Raw genomic sequence first — 16,692 nt, forward strand, 5'->3', positions numbered from 1 at the left:
TGATCTTTACCTAGTATGGCTGTGCTTATGTGCCCTGAGAATCAAATTCTGGTACACATATAAAGTATCGCATACCATGTAAAATGAGTTTATCTTGTTGGGCAGACTGGATGGACCATACAGGTCTTTATCTGCTGTCATTTACTATATGCTACAACAAATATGACAGAAGGCACCAGAGCTCAATAAGAGATATGAAGGCAAAAACTGAACTGGAAACCTTAAGAAGTCAGACTTAGCATACAGCAGTACAAGAGAAATTGAAACTGAAAAGTAAAATATCAGAGATGTGCATTTCCAAAAGCTAATATACTCCAACTAATAAATTCAGAATAAAATACTTTTCTCTATCTTTTCTGTCTTGAGTATTTTATTTTTCTATTCACTTTGGTCCCAGTGTCTCTTTTCTTCATTTCTCTGTTTTTTCTTGTCGTTGCAATGTCTCCTGCGGTGAAGAAAGCAAATAGAATTTTAGGTATTATTAGGAAAGAAATGGGAAAACAAAAATGAGGATGTTATAATGCCTTTGTATCGCTCCATGGTATGACCACATCTTGAATACTGTGTGCAATTCTGGTCACTGCATCTCAAAAACAATATAGTGGAATCAGAAAAGGTACAGATAAAGGGGATGTGATAAATTCCTAATGTGGAATAGTTGAAGCAGCTAGGGCTCTTCAGCTTGGAAAAAAGACAGCTTAGGGAAGATATAATAGAGGTCTCTAAAATACTGAGTGGAGTGGAATGGGTAGACGTGAATTGCTTGTTTACTCTTTCCAAAAACACCAGGACTAGGGGGCACGCAATGAAACTACAAAGTAGTCAATTTAAAACAAATCAGAGAAAATATTTCTTCACTCAATATGTAATTAAACTCTGGAATTCATTGCCAGAGAATGTGGTTGAAGCAGTTAGCTTAGCGAGGTTTAAAAAATGTTTGGATAGCTTCCTAAAAGAAAAGTTCATAAGTCATTATTAAAATGGACTTGGGAAAATCCACTGCTTATTTCTAGGATAAGCAACATAAAATGTATTGTACTGTTTTGGGATCTTGCCAGGTACTTGGGCTTGATGGACCTTCGGTCTGTCCCAGTATGGAAACACTTATGTTCTTAACTTAATTTAGGCATGCTAAAAGTGCTGTTAAAGCATATAAGCTAGATTGTGTACTCAAAGGGGTTTAAGTGGGCAGGAGAGGCTTCTGCATGGTTAAACCCCAGTGAGCATGCAGGCCACCGATATTCGGTGGCACTTAATTAGGTAGTGCCACTGAATATTGGCTCTAACTGGCCGTTTCCTAACCAGCTAGATTAGGGGCACTCTGCGGCAGAGTTTGAGCAAAGCCAATAAGCTGTGATGTTCAGTCTGGTAACTGACTAAGTAAGCAGATAAAGTTAAGAGAGTAAAAAGACTGTTCTAACTTTATCTGCCGAGTTAACTGGGCACCGGTCTGAATATCAGCTGGTGTCCAGTTAAATGCTGCACTAACCTGGGTATTCTGTTCCAGAGGCCCAGGCATTAAATATCTGGGGTTTGCTCGGCCCATGTCTGGGAATGGCTTACAAGCCACTTACTACCACTGACTGAATATCAGCACCATTGTTTTTAATATTCTGTTATGGTCCTTCAAAGAACAATTTTTCTGTTCGGTGACGATTTTTGTTTTCACTTCTCATGGTCTGCTCAGTGACCCTATCACTCTCCTGTGCTGTCATCTTGTATGACCACCTCTGTGTCTCTCCAGTATTCCTCTAGTCCTGCTTTTTGCCTCCTGCTGTGTGTCATGCATTTAGCAGTATCCTTGGATGCTTCCCTGGCTTCTTGTGGTGAGGCAGAGTCATTATGTGACTGTGATTATATATTTGGAGCTATCCCACTGTAAGAGTGATTCATCTTGCAGAGTGGGTTTCTTTAGTAAGGAGTTGCTGTTGACGTCAGATATGAATATCACTCTATTACAGTACAACAGCCAGCTTCCTGTCATGCTTCAAAAAGACCCACATCACAGTGAATCGTGCTATAATAATTCTCATTGCTACTATTTTTCTATTTGTTTGTATTAAAAGTGAGCATGGTTTATAGTAGCCAGACACCTAAGCTGAAATATCTTTTCCTCTGTTCACATTTATTGATGCTTTCAATTAGTTTGGATGATATAAAAATATCAGGTGATGATCCCCCTGGTACCCATACTAGGAGGATAATTAGGAGTGGATGGGATCAGGTGCAGTATTTGCAGATTCCGATTCTAGTCCTTTAAATCAATACTGTACAGACCATAATGCATCAGGGTAAGATGCCAGAAACCTAAGACTGGCCTAAAATCTCTGCCCTAGGACTGAGGACCATGGCAGCTGTGCAGATCAGGTTATTTATTTATTTTGCTGCTTTTAAAAATGCCAAGGTTTTATGGCAGGATGCTGAGGGGATCGCAAACTATGCTATCATGTGGTTGTACTAGAAGGATAATAGCATGGTACAGAGTCTGTGAAAAGATGCATAACAAGTTATTGTCAAAAAACAAAGAGAAAGAAAGAAATGAAAGGTTTAATAGAAACATAAATCTGTTAAATACTACAGAGTTGATATTCAAAGTGGGATGCTAGATACTGGGGGGTGGGGTGTATAGAGAAGTGATTTCATTGGCTAGGAGATGCTCCTGGCTGCTTAAATTGCTTGTACAAGGCTGTCCTGGGATATTCAGTGGCACTTAACTGGATAGTGCAACTAAATGCCCCCTTTAACCGCCTATGCCAAAATCGGCTAGTTTGTGGACGGTCCAGAGGTGGAGTTAGGGCAGAGTGGAAACATAGAGGGGCATTTTTAAAATGAGCCCAATAGTCAGTTAGTGGTGTATAAAGTTAGGACATCAAAACAGCTGTCCTAACTTTATGTGGTGAGTTAACTGGGCATCGGTCTGAGTATTGGTTGGTGCCCGGTTAATTTCCGGGTTGGTGGTCATACTTGGATATTCAATGCTGGTACAGCAAACAGGAAGAACCTCTACTTCAAATCATCCGATCAAAAAAGTGTAGAGGCTGACCAATGGACGAATCCAACACAGGAGGTAGTACTTAAAAGACGCTTTATTTTGCTGTTTGAACACAAGGATCCGACACGGTCCGTGTTTTGGCAGCACAAAACATCTGCCTCAGGGGTCATGATAGTATTCAAAGGATATACTGTACAAACAAAGCTGCCTGAAGGCATCTGCTCGAGAGAAAATACTGATGAACTGGCGTGCCCCAAATAGTGAGTAGATTCTTTTGGGGAACACTGGTTTGTCAGTATTTTCTCTCGAGCGGATGCCTTTGAGCAGCTTTCTTTGTTCAGTATATCCTTTGAATACTATCATGACCCCTGAGGCAGGTGTTTTGTGATGCCTGCTACCTTTGCATACTCCTGGACTGACCATTACCTCATCTCTTACTCTGAATTTTCCCCTTCCTTCACCATCCTCTCAGGCTGCGCCTTTCTATTTTCTGTGTATTGATAGAATTAATTTTAACTGATTGGCTTCTTTACCCTCAGCCTTTTCTCATAATTGTTCTACCCTTCCCTTGATTAACAGATTGCTTCTTGGAGTCTTCAACTCTTGACACAGTAGCCCCTCTTCAGGTATATCATAGACTTGCTGCCTGGTTCCACCTTTGGTATTATGCTGGTTTGTGCCTCCTCACACAACAGACCAGACCAGAAAAATAAGCCCTCTTCTAACCTTTCACTTTGTGAAGAATATTACTTTTCTTCTTTTTAAATAGATAAATGTAAAGAAGGCAAATAAGTCATACAATATTTCACCAAAAAGATTAACATTAGTGCCAATCATCCCAAAAAGCTTTTCTCGGTCATTATGAGTTTGTCTTCTTTAGATATGGCCATAGCATCATTCCTCTGTCCAAGAGCCCACATCTACTGATCTGGCACCAGGGGCATATCTGAAGTTCAACAGTAGGGGGGGCCAGAGCCGAGGTGAGGGGGCACATTTTAGCCCCCCCTCCCCGCTGAAGATGACGATGACACCACCATCACCTCCAATTACTTTAACCCCCCTCCCGCCGTCGCGCCTCGCCTCCCTTTGCTGGCGGGGGACCCCAACCTCCGCCAGCCGAAGTCTCCTTCCTTCCTTCCTTCATTTGGGTTTGGTTTCTGACGTCCTGCACGCACGTACAACGTGCAGGATGTCAGACTCACAGAAACAGAACTTGTTTCTGTGAGTCTGACGTCCTGCATGTTGTACGTGCATGCAGGACATCAGAAACCAAACAGGAAGGAAGGAAGGAGACTGGCTGGCGGGGGACAGCAAAGGGAGGCGAGGCGCAACAGCGGAGTGACGGTGGGAGGAGGGGTGTTGAGAGGGTCGTCGGTAAGGGGGTCCAGGGGCAAATCTACGGGGACCAGGCCCCTGTGCCCCATAGCAGATAAGCCCCTGTCTGGCACACTAACTTTATATCAAAATTGAAGGTATTTGTACATCTTTCATGTCCTTGGCTATTCTTCAATCTGGGTAGCCAAACTTTCCGACACAGATCTCTCCTGAAGAGGTCCCCCTTCAACCACCCTCACCTGGCCAAGTTCTTCAGCACTGGTCCTGTTTCAACCCCTTGTTTGAATTTTCTCTTAATAAACTTTTGACCAACTACCTGTTCCTGAGATCCTTTTCCTTCTTATTGGAGGAGATGCCAGTCCCCTGAGGGAGTGGGGTGGGAAGGGAAGAAGAAGTGCAGGGCACCTGGGGGAGGGGGAATGGGTGCATGGGAGAGGGAGGGAAGGGAAGGACTGGAATAGGAGGCGCAGTCAGCGTTTCTCGGACTGGACTCCGAGGCTTGCGTGGAGGCGCCACCTGGACTGGCACCGGAGGCTCGGTGAGAAGCCCCCCCCTTCGGACTGGAATTGGAGGCTCGGTCAGCAGCATCCCACGGACTGGACTCTGAAGCTTTAGTGGAAGCGCCACTTGAACTGGCATTGGAGGCTCGGTCAGAAGCATCCCTCGGACTGGACTCTGAAGCTTGGCTGGACGCGCTGCTCGGACTGGATTCAGAGGCGTGGCTGGGCGCGCTGCTTGACCTGGATTCAGAGGTTTGGCTGGGCGCGCTGCTGGGACTGGACTGGACTCCAGCTGAGCCCATAGCGTAGAATTCCCCAGACATCTCCTCTCAGCGACAGCTTCAGGAGTATCCCACAAAGCTGGATTCAAGACAAGGCTGCGGCGATACTCTGAGAGCGTGATGTAAGGGTCAATGTCCGAAACCGGATTTTCAACGATCCGAAGCAGCCGGACACGTTTTCTCTCAGCTGCCGCTTCAGGGGTCTTCTTCAAAACAGGATGAGACAAAAGTTTCCCACGATACTGACGAAGAGTCATAGAAGGATCAAGAACAACAATTGAGCTGGACCCCAGCTGGGTCAGCTGGGCAGGGGTTCTTGCCGGGCTCATGGCCTTTGCAATCTGTCAGGTGCTCAGGTTCAGAGCCCGTGGGGCTGGGCTCTGGAGCAAACGTGAGCCCTTGGGCTGCTGACGAGGAGCGACAGCAGCAGGCAAAACCCACCAACCAACACTGGGCAAGCACACCGACACCGGCAGGGACTGCAGGCACTGCCCAGCGAGCCGGAACACATGGACTGGAACACTGGACTGGAATTCCCCGGACTGGAGAACACAGGACTGGAACCCCCCCCCCCCCCCCCCCCCGGACTGGAACACTGGACTGGAATCCCCAGGACTGGAGGACACAGGACTGGAACACCAGACTGGAGCACACCGGACTGGTCCACACAGCTTCACCTGCACTTAGCTACTAAGCCTCCCAGGAGTTGAGCTCCTGGGTTCGAGTAGCCGGCAGGACTTACTGGATACCGGATGACACAGGGACCAGGACTGGAAACAGAAGTACTCCTAAACCTAAACTGATCTACGTGCTCCCAAGCCCTAAACCAGCAGGAGTGTTCCTAACAGTAAACTGACAAAAGGACTTCCTAAGCCCTATACTAAACAGGAGCTCCTAAGCCCTGCTCAAGAAAGGGACTTCCTAAGCCCTAAACTAACAGAGCAGGGAACTAAACACAAAGCTAACACAGGTGCTACTAAGCACCAAGCTAGAAGCAGAGCTCTACACTAACAAGCTAAACACAAAACTAACAAGCTACCTAAGCACTGCTCTAGCAAGCTAGATACAAAACTAACAAGGTGCTTCCTAAGCTTTACTCTGGCAAGCAACCAGAAGAGCTCCTAGCACTAAAAGGGAAGACAGGGGAGCCACAAGGAAAAAGCAGGGAAGCAAACACATAAGCCAAAAGTGCTTCTAAAGCACCAAACACCAACAGCAAAGACTGCAATGCTCCCAATAGCACAAACACCAGAAGTACTTCTAACAGCAAACTCTGCAGTGTTCCTAACAACACCAAACCCTGAAGTACTTCTATCAGCAACAGAGCTTCCAAAGCCCTACACACAGCAATGCTTCCAAAACCAAGAGGGAAAAGCAGGGGAACCATAAGGGAAAAGCAAGAAAGCTAAACACACAGTCACCAGTGCACACTGCACTAACACTAACCTGACCCTTAGCAAAAGCAAGCAGGGAAACTAGACACAAAGTCAGAAGTGCACACTGCACCACCCTACCTAAAGCAAACACCACCGTTGCAAAGGCTCTGAAGGAAACAACACCACTTCCTTATCAAGGCCCTCCCTGATGATGTCACACTCCCTAGACCTAGGCAAAAGCACACTGACCCAGAGAGGCCCAACCCACACCAATGCAACACCGTGAAGCACTTGAAGCCAGTACACCCAAAGAGAGGTAGAGCAACTCAGGCAACACACACAGGTGCAGTATAGTGAAACAATTAGAGCCATGCTGCTGGAAGCTGCCAGCACAGAGAGACAGAGCCAGCTCAGAAAGGACAGACAAAAGAAACAGAAGCCAGCTAAGAAGCTGACCCCCAGGAAAGAGGTAAGTTTGAGAGGGGTTCTGACCCCAACCATAACAACATGGAAAAGAAAATAAGATGATACTTTTTTATTGGACATAACTTAATACATTTCTTGATTAGCTTTCGAAGGTTGCCCTTCTTTGATGTTTCTCTCATATATACTATCTGCTACCTCATTTGCTTATTTCCGATCTGAGGAAGGAGGTAATCAAGAAATGTATTAAGTTATGTCCAATAAAAAAGTATCATCTTATTTTCTTTTCCATGTTTTATTTTGTTTGATTTCTATTGATAATCAGTAACAGAGCAAATAGAACACTTTAAAAACTGTTAAGACAGCATAGGCAATGATGGATATTTTTTAAATCTCAAGACTGTTGAGCCTAATGGCTTGAATGTTGCTTTTACTGAGGACTAGAGCTTTAAAAGGTTGTTATTCTGGGATTGGCTTGTCCAGTGAGCGTTTGTTTGAAAAGTCGGTCGCCATTTTGGATTTATTAAAGTATTGGTTCCACCTCCTGATGTGGTGAGTTCACGAAACAAGTGGCCCTTGTCAAGGTTATGGAACAGTTGGGGTTTGTCTATGAAGAAGCAACATATGGAAGCTGTAGCGCCGGAAGAGTAGTCTTTTGAAGAATTGGGTATGTGTTGGCATGATGAAGTTGACTTTCTTCAGTTAAAGCTAAGTACTTGTGGAACTTTATTTTAATACAATCTGAAGATTACCAGCTTTGTTTGGAACTAATCATGGCAGGGTTTGGAATTTTATTGATTTTTTGATGGCAGATTCAGATTGTGAGAGTTTTGGCTACTTTTCTCCGTTTTGGGGGGGAGCAACCATTTTTCTCCAGTTTGTGGAGTTTTTTTGGTTGCTTTCTTTTTTCTGGAATTGGATTGATAAGGTCAATGACAATAACTTGGGACTCTTTGTAGAGACGCTGACCTGAGTTGGTCAGTTTTGTGCTCCTTGAGCTTTGAGGCCTTTTTTGTTTATAAGAAAGATTTTTATAGCCCCTTACAATCTGATTTAGCCATCTACATTTAGCAAAAACTATAAATTATGGAAATTGATATTTTGAAAGTTTGCTACTCCTAGTGGTGTAATTTTGAATTAAACCATTTATAAAGCTGCCTTCTCCATGTGGACATGCCAACTCTTCCACATGGAAGCTGCTGACTTTGTGCTGTTAATTTTTTCAATCATGTATATTTATAAAGTGGCTCCTTCTGCTGCACTTGCAGGCAAAATACATGTGCAGTCCTGCACATCTTTATATGTATTTTACAAAATGTGCCATGTTCAGAGAGCCTTTGTTCATCCTGAGCAGTGAGGAAATCGGTGGCATGCTTCAGCCACCAGCACTGGCACTCCTGCACATGCTTAAGTCAACATGAACTGAGCCTGCATGGAAATACTGACGTCGGTGTCTGAAGCATGCCACTGTTGTCCTCATGCAGCTTTGAGCTCAGGGCTTGGGCATCCTCGTCAGCCATTCCATGGTGCCACAGTTTTAAAGAGGGACCTAAAATATACCGTGGCTCCCTTGTGAGTTTGCTGAACAGCTGGGAACTGGAGAGAGAGAGAGAGAGAGAGTAATATGTTGTTCTTGGTTAATTATACACACACTAGTGATCATTCTCGTCTCTTCAGTGCCAAATAATCTTGAAAGTGCAAGACGTTTTGTTTCTTCATTGTAAATCTCTCTATCTTGGAATGCTTGTGTTATTACTGCCTTGTGCTCAAAGCTTAATGATAACCATCGTAGGTTTCTATGGAAAATAGCATTTTTGTCCCAGGCGATGTAGCTGTTCAAAGTGAACAGATTCAGTGAGGTCTTCTAGGCTGAACTCTTTAGGAAATCACGGTTCTAGAGTAGTAATCAGTTCATCTGATACCAACTTGAGAATGCCTATGAAAATGGAAATCGTTGAATTTTGTCTTCAGGTTAAATACTGTACCTCTATCTGCAAATGTTCAGTGTGTGTGGCTATGAGTTTTGGCACAGCCCTTTGTGCTAGATGCCTGTTGCTCCATTCTTTACATCTTTTTGCCTAGTTTAATTTAATTTTGGCATTATAATCTGCTTAACCATCAAGTTCAAGGAGGAGAACAATCACACATTATAAGCAGGTACTTCCTCAGTCCCTATAGGGCTTACAATCTTGGTTTTTGTATTTGAGACAATGGAGGGCTACATGACTTGCCCAAGGTCACAAGGAACTGTAGTGGGAATCAAAACCAGGATACTGGGATCAAAGCTCAATGGCACTAACCATTAGGCCACTCCTCCACTTTGTTAGGTCAATTAACATTTCATTTACTGCATCTATTCAAATTAATACTGTGGCAAATTTTTCTTCCAGTACATTAACTACTGCTTTAGAAAGATCTTCTAGCAAAGAGTCTGCATTGTTGTGGTTAAGTAGGCCTTCAAGTATCTCTGCCATTGTTGACACCTTGGTGATTATTTATTTTTTTGTGCTCTTGTTAGCCATCATAATCATAATATCTAGGGCTCTGGCCGTACAGGGCACAAGATTTATTCCCTTGCCTGTAGTGGCTGTGGTGCAATGGGTGGGGTGGGGAACCAGGGGCATGTCACACAGGGCAAGATTCAAGCTTGGGGTGCTCTTGAGGATACTGTTAATGGGAAAGTTTTAGGATGGCTTTGGAGTCAATATAGCTGCAAAATTTGCAGTTCAGTAAAAGAAAAAGAATTACCTTGTTTTTGAGAAAGGAAACACTGCCCATCTCCTCCTGTTCACTGTATCGCATTAGGATATTAATTTTTGCAAAGGATATTACTTCTGTAGGGACCTGAGGTGGACTCCTGTTTGAGGGCGATTCTGGGCTACACAAACAAGAAAATGCTGAGTCTTGAGTGCAAGGGGAAGAATTATCTTCAAGGTCCTTATGCTATACTGCTCTCTGGGTTCGGGTTACTGTGCCCTGACCTTTCCTTTCTGGGTCCCTCGGAATAAGTCTACTCAATATTCAGTCATGTAACTAACTCCATATTTAATGATAACCCTCTATTTAAGATGAACAACAGCAAACATTTCTTGAGGGAACTATAATTACTTCAGTAATTGTATATCTGTATATGGAGAATTACTTTCTTAGAAAGTCTACTGGCATAAGTTTTAAAAAAAGTCAGAGGAGTTTTCTCCACAACAGTTTTTAGAAAGCTTGATATCTGAAACAGTTTACATTCCTTTAGCTATCATCCTCATCCTCTTTTTTAAAGAACTATTTTGCCTTTCTCACAATTTTTGTATTGCAGGAGATTAGGAGAATTTGTTTGGGCATTTAAGATTTTAAGATGCAGCCAAAAGTTATTGCCTACCCATGCAAGTGTGTGGTGAGGCTGGGACAAACTAAATACATCTTTTTTACACCGGAACAACTAAAATTGTTTGTAGAGATGAAGCAAGTGAAGTGAAAGTACCTGGAGGAAAATGTAGCCAATTCCAATTTTGAAAATTGCTTGTATTTAATCTTCTCTAACTCTTTTCTCCCCCTCCATTTATAATAGGAGTCTAAGAAAGGTTATAATTATCTTATGTGTATATTTTCTTTAATTATTCCATTCTTTAAATAATTTTCAGCGAAAGCAAGTTTATGTGAACTTTTTGGAATAATAAGTCTTTGATTTCTACCTGAATTTCTGTACAAGGTTTATCCTTGAATGTATATAATTTAAAATTATAAATAAAGAATTAAAAAAAAAGATGCAGCCAAAAGAATTGGCAACACGATATCACTAATCAGGATGTCTAATCTAATATAATATCGAGCATTTTTAACCCATTTATTCCCATACATGGTCTGAAATGGTTTACAATAAAATGATCAAATAATCATTACAAAATTACATTAATTAGAAACAGTATTGAGATCAATATAATATTAGCATTCATCCTGGATCAAATATTTCTCATAAAGAAATGTTTTTAGATGCTTATGTGAACAGCCATCTTTACTTTCTGATCTCTACTTTAGATGCTTATGAAAAGGGAGGTAGGACAGCTGCTGTTTAATGACCAATGGCAAGTTATTCCAAATGTAAGTTGGTTGGTAAAAGAAGGGACTCTCTAAAACCCATTTAAACTGTAAATCTCTAACCAAAGGAAAGTTTAATAAACCGAGGTCTGATGAACGATAGATCTGGGCAAGAGATAAGCAACCTAACAAGTGACTCATATGTGACCCACTGAGAAAAAAAGGTACAAAAAGTGTGGTTACAAATAAAAGAGAAGTGAAGGAGCATTTTTGATATGACATCTAAATCGATTTTCGACATTTTGTGAAAAATGTCCAAAAATCCAGTAGCAAACATGGCCATTTTCAAACTAGGAAAACATCCACCTTTTTGTTTCACAAATGGCCATTTGCTAGACATTTTTGTGCTCAGTCCATCTATGCAGTAATGTAGGACCATTTTGGAAAAAAAAAGTCAAAAGGAAAATTGCACACAAAAAAAAGCCATTGGTATGTATGGGGCCAGCATTCTTAATAGACTGGCCACACAGACATCCCAGCAGAGCAGTATGGCACCCCAGGAGGCAGTGGGATGGACTTCACATAAAAGGTCCCAGGTACACATCTCAGTGATACCCCCTCTCAGTGATACCCCCTTAAATTATATAGGGAGCCCTCCAAAGCCCACCAAAAACTTACTGTTCCCAACTATACACCACTACAATAACCATTATGTCTTCAGGTGTCACCTATATATTGGTACAGCAGGTTTTTGGTGGGTTTTGGAGGTCTCACACTTTCTACTACAAGTGTACCAGTTAAATTAGGATATGGGCTTGGATCCCCTTCTCTACAGTGTACTGCACCAACCACTAGGCTACTCCAGGAACCTGCTTGCTGCTCTAATAGGACTGAAAACCAACAAGGAGGAGGAAAAGACTTCACCAAACCGTGAGACACAGAAACAAACCAGTGAGGTAGGTCCAAAGAGGAAACTTTATTGAAATTGAAAAATGACTCTAATAGGACTGGCCATAACATCTGAAGCTGTCATAGAGGCTGGTATGTACTATTTCTTTCACATCTTTGGGGGGTGGAAGGGGGGGTCAGTGACCACTGATAGAGTCATTTAGTAATTTAGGGCACCTTTTTGTGACTTAGTTGTGATTGAAACAGGTCTAGACCAAAACATCTAACTTCTAGCCCTGGACATTATTGCTTTGTTATGGCAGAAACATGTCCAAGTTTTGGGAATGTCCAAATCCCACCACCAACACATTCCCTTGTGATTTGGAAGCACTGCAGAGAAAAAGTCTCAAATCCGAGCTTTGAAGATTGCAAAAAACGTCCACATGCCACTTTATGCCTTTTTCCAGATGTTTTTCTCTTTTGAAAATGAGTCCCAAAGTTTATCAAAGATTGGACAGTTAAATTTGAGCAATGTTCATTTTTGAAAGATTTGTGTATCTGTAACTTCCTATGGATTACAGAGATATAGAAGTTTTAAGTTTGATATTTTTCAAATGTTTCTCATATTTTATAGAAGTAATGAGGCCATACCTGAGGCTGAAATTTTTCAGGATTATGCGGTTGATAATAGGGGCGGCCCAACCATTAGGCCACCTGAGGCAGCACTCTTCAGGAGTGGCATCTTCCTAGCGTTATCCAGCAGTGGCAGCATCTCCCCAGCATTACACGGCAGTGGTGGCATTTCACTGCCGTTACCAGGCAGCGGCATCAATTCCCATATGTTGTCCTGCTGCCTGCACCCGCCTGTTCCCTTTACTGCGGCCGCCCCTCTGATATAACTTCCTGTTTCATCAGAGGCTCAGGAAGCCACAGTAAAGAGAAGAGGTGGGTGCTGGTGGGAGGGCAGCAAACTAACCTGAGTTCAGTAAACTTAAAAAAGAAACTATTATTAATATGATGTTCAAATGATAATGATGAATCTAGAAAAACTCCCCAAACTCTAGACGTATTTTCTACAGGTAAGGACTCATCCTGTCCTAATGGAATAATGGATGGCAGATGGACTACAGATCTACCGAACCACAGACATTAGCTTTATTGGCATTTAGCTTTAATAAATGAGTGGAACCCCAATTTTTTATCTTATTGATACATTTTGAGATATCCATCAAGCATGTTTTCTAAACTTGTGAAAGAACATTGTTCTCTGACAGAAAAAATTTACTTGTGGCTGTATGTTCACCTGAGAATTGTATAGATGAATTTTCAAATAAGAAGTCACAGCATGAGACTCCAAGGATACAGACTCACCAGCACCAGCAGGAAACATTTCTTTACAGACAGGGTGATGAATGCATAGCATCCCTTGTGATACAGTCAAGACAGAAACAGTTATGGAATTCGTGGATAATGACAGAGGATTCCTGGTTTGAAGGAGAGAAGAGAAAGCCAGAGTAAGGGTCTATTGCACCACAGCAGAAATGGAATTGGTCAGACTAGATGGACATTGAAATCTAACAGTGCATGTTTCAATGTTATGTTTCTATGAGAAATATTCTGATATTTGTCTACATTTGCTTATTTTTGATCTGAAGAAGAAGAGTTACTTTTGAAAGTCAATCAAAAAATATATTGTTAGTCCAATAAAAAAGGTATCATCTTATTTTTTTTCTATGTTTTCATTTATTTCTGTTTATTACCTATGAGAAACAGTAAATTAAGAACATGACTCCTTGAAACTCAGTTCTCTACTAAAGCAGGTCATTGAGTGGCAAAGGAGTGTAACATTGCAATATAACATTGAAATGCTATTACTGGCACAAATGTCTTCATCTGATGGTTGGTTGGTGACTTGCATATTCAGAGCTCGTTGATATACATAACTGTGCAGTAATGCTCAGGATATACACAACCTCTTACCCAGCAGACCAAGCCAGCACCTGCTGAGTGGATCCAGTTTCAAATACTATGCCGGGGATGAATCTTACATATGAGAGATCACTGACTTTTCAAAACAACATCCCAAATGTAATAGCAGAGTAGTTGAAATCATTTATATAATTGGCTAATAAAAGTTATTAACCTGTCTCTTGATTACCATAAAGTAATTCAACTACTTAAGCATGATACCTAACCTACTGGAAAAGCGTTCTGCTGTTGATATAAAACATACTTTAGTAACATAGTTTATTAATATAAAATGCTATTTATAGTCCCACAGATGCCATGATACCACAGGACATGAATATTGTATGTACACTGTGATCAATATGTAAAGTGGAGGATTGGTCTAGTGGTTAGAGCACTGGTCTTGTAGTCGCAAGATGGCTAGTTTAAATCCCACCAGTGCTCCTTGTGATCTTGGGCAAGTCACTTCACCCTCTGTTGCCTCAGGTACAAACTTAGATTGTAAGCCCTCCTAGGACAGAGAAATATCCAGTGCACCTGAATGTAACTCACCTTGAGCTACTACTACTGAAAAAAGTGTGAGCAAAATTAAAATAATAAAAAGAATCCATTCCTGAGTTGTAAGTGCTGCCTACTTTTGGACCACCTTAAGATGTTTTTGACCAGCTTTCAAGAGTTGACAGTTACATTCCCTCTACCAAAATGCCACTGTGCAGAATGTTGACTGTATAAACAAGTCAGGTAGTAATTTGGTTTACAGACAGCATTGCTGAGTTTGTTTTTGAAGTACAGAATAGATATATTGAAATGTTCAAGAGAAAAAAAAGGCATGAAATATAGACACAACGTCCCACTTGGCAATTATACCACCTAGATATATTTGGGCATTCCATATGACATGGAATTGGAAAGAGGGCAGAAGGCAAAAAAGAAGAAAATACCATTTTGTGGGTTTTTTATTTGCACAATTAGGGCCCCTTTTACCAAGCTGCAGCAAAAGGGAGCCTGTGCTGCCATCGACACGTGTTTTTCACGTGCGCCAAGGCCTTTTACCACAGCAGGCAAAAAGGGAAGTCTCTCTTTCCTACAGGAAATGGCCATGCGGCAAGTAAAGCACTTGCCACTCGGCCATTTTGGGGGGGTCCGGCTGCCATGCTAACCCGGTGGTAATCAGGCAGTGCCGCACGCCAGATATGACAGCACACTAGGGGTGGGAAGTACTACTGGGCAGCTGGGGTAGCCCGGTGGTACTTTCTGTTTAATGAGCGGTAAGCCTGTGTTGGGCTTATCGCCGCTTAGTAAAAGGGGCCCTCAGTTATGGTGTTGTTTGTTTTTATCCTTGCGCAGGGTTTTCCCACACACTAAAGCCATTTTTACAGTAGCCGTAAAATGGTCAGTTTCCCAAATTTTGTATTAATGGCCCTGTGCTAATGTTGCAATTAGTACAAAGCCATTAAAAAAAATTAGCGCATGTTCACTTACCAACACCAATTTCGTAGGCGGTAAGGGTTCACATGTTAATCCTGTGCTAAACAGGTAGCACACGGTAATGTAGCTGCGCTGAATAGTGCAGGAACACCAGCTCTCCACCTCCTGATATGCCCTCTCCAACAAAAGTTAAAATATTTTTTAGCATGTGGTTAGCAAGTGCCAATATGGAACATACCGCAGGATGCCCGAGCGCATCCGGTGGTAAGTGTGCATTAGTGCTTACTGTATTAGTAGAAGGGTTTCTTTATTTGCTGTTTGTAATCTACTTCATCCTGTCTTTGGCAGAAAAAAACAGTGCAAACATTTCAAAATGAAATGAAATTATTGTCAGAAAAACAATGCACTTATTGGGGCTATGTTCATAAGAGGGCACCTATGGGAATTGTCCATAAGGTCACCTAATTGATAAAGGCAACCTAAGGGGCTCTTTTACTAAACAGTGGTAAATCCATTGCGGCCTTGCTACACTCCAATCCGGAACTACTGATGGGCTACCACAGGAATCTGGCGGCATTTCCCACCCCCAGTACATGCAATTTCCAGCGCTACAAGAATAAGTTCTATTTTTGTAGCAACTTAACTGGCAGCGCTGCCTGGTTACCACTGGGTTAGCTCACAAAGCCTTTTAACAGGCTACCTCTCCTACCTTGCTTCCCTTCTTACTTTCTATAAGACCTCTCACCTACTCCACTCAGCAAACTCCTTCTGGCTTTTTATACCTCCACCTTTTCTGGCCTCCCACAAATCAACTAGACACACTGCTTTCTTTTTATTGGCCCTTTCTCTACGGAAAATGGGAATCCCTGCCGCTGCCAGGTTTGGAATGTGATGAGGTAAACACCGTGACTAGGGAGATGCCACTCCCCAAAGGATGGGGAGATGCCACTCCTGAAGAGTGCCACCTGAGGCCCCTGCCTCAGGTGTCCTAATGGTCGGGCTGCCCCTCTATAATGGGCACTGAAAGATGAGCTGGAGGTAGGAAGGGGGACAGCATCTTGGCCCAGGAGGGGGAGGCATCTTGGCCTGGGGGGGGGGGGGGCAGCATCTTAGCTTTGCCTCAGGCAGCATTTTGCCTTGGGCCGGCCCTGCTATTATAGTATAGTGTTGAGCACCGATTTTTTTTTGTGCCGAATTTTGAGAGCCATTTACTGAATCTAGCCGATATTGCACATCACAACTCCCCAGCTCCATGCCCCTGGGAACATCTGCATACAGATTTTGTGATGCACTTACATTAACACATGCACGGTTGTAATCATTTTTTTCATCTTGACTCACTTCCAAAGTGCAGAAATGTAGTGACCTTAGAGCAGAGGTTCTTAACCCAGTCCTCAGGACACATCCAGCCAGTCAGGTTTTCAGGATATCCACAATGAATATGCATGAGACACATTTTCATGCACCACCTC

The sequence above is a fragment of the Microcaecilia unicolor genome, chromosome 4 (genome assembly GCF_901765095.1).
Source record: "Microcaecilia unicolor chromosome 4, aMicUni1.1, whole genome shotgun sequence".
NCBI classification, from domain to species: Eukaryota; Metazoa; Chordata; class Amphibia; order Gymnophiona; family Siphonopidae; genus Microcaecilia; species Microcaecilia unicolor.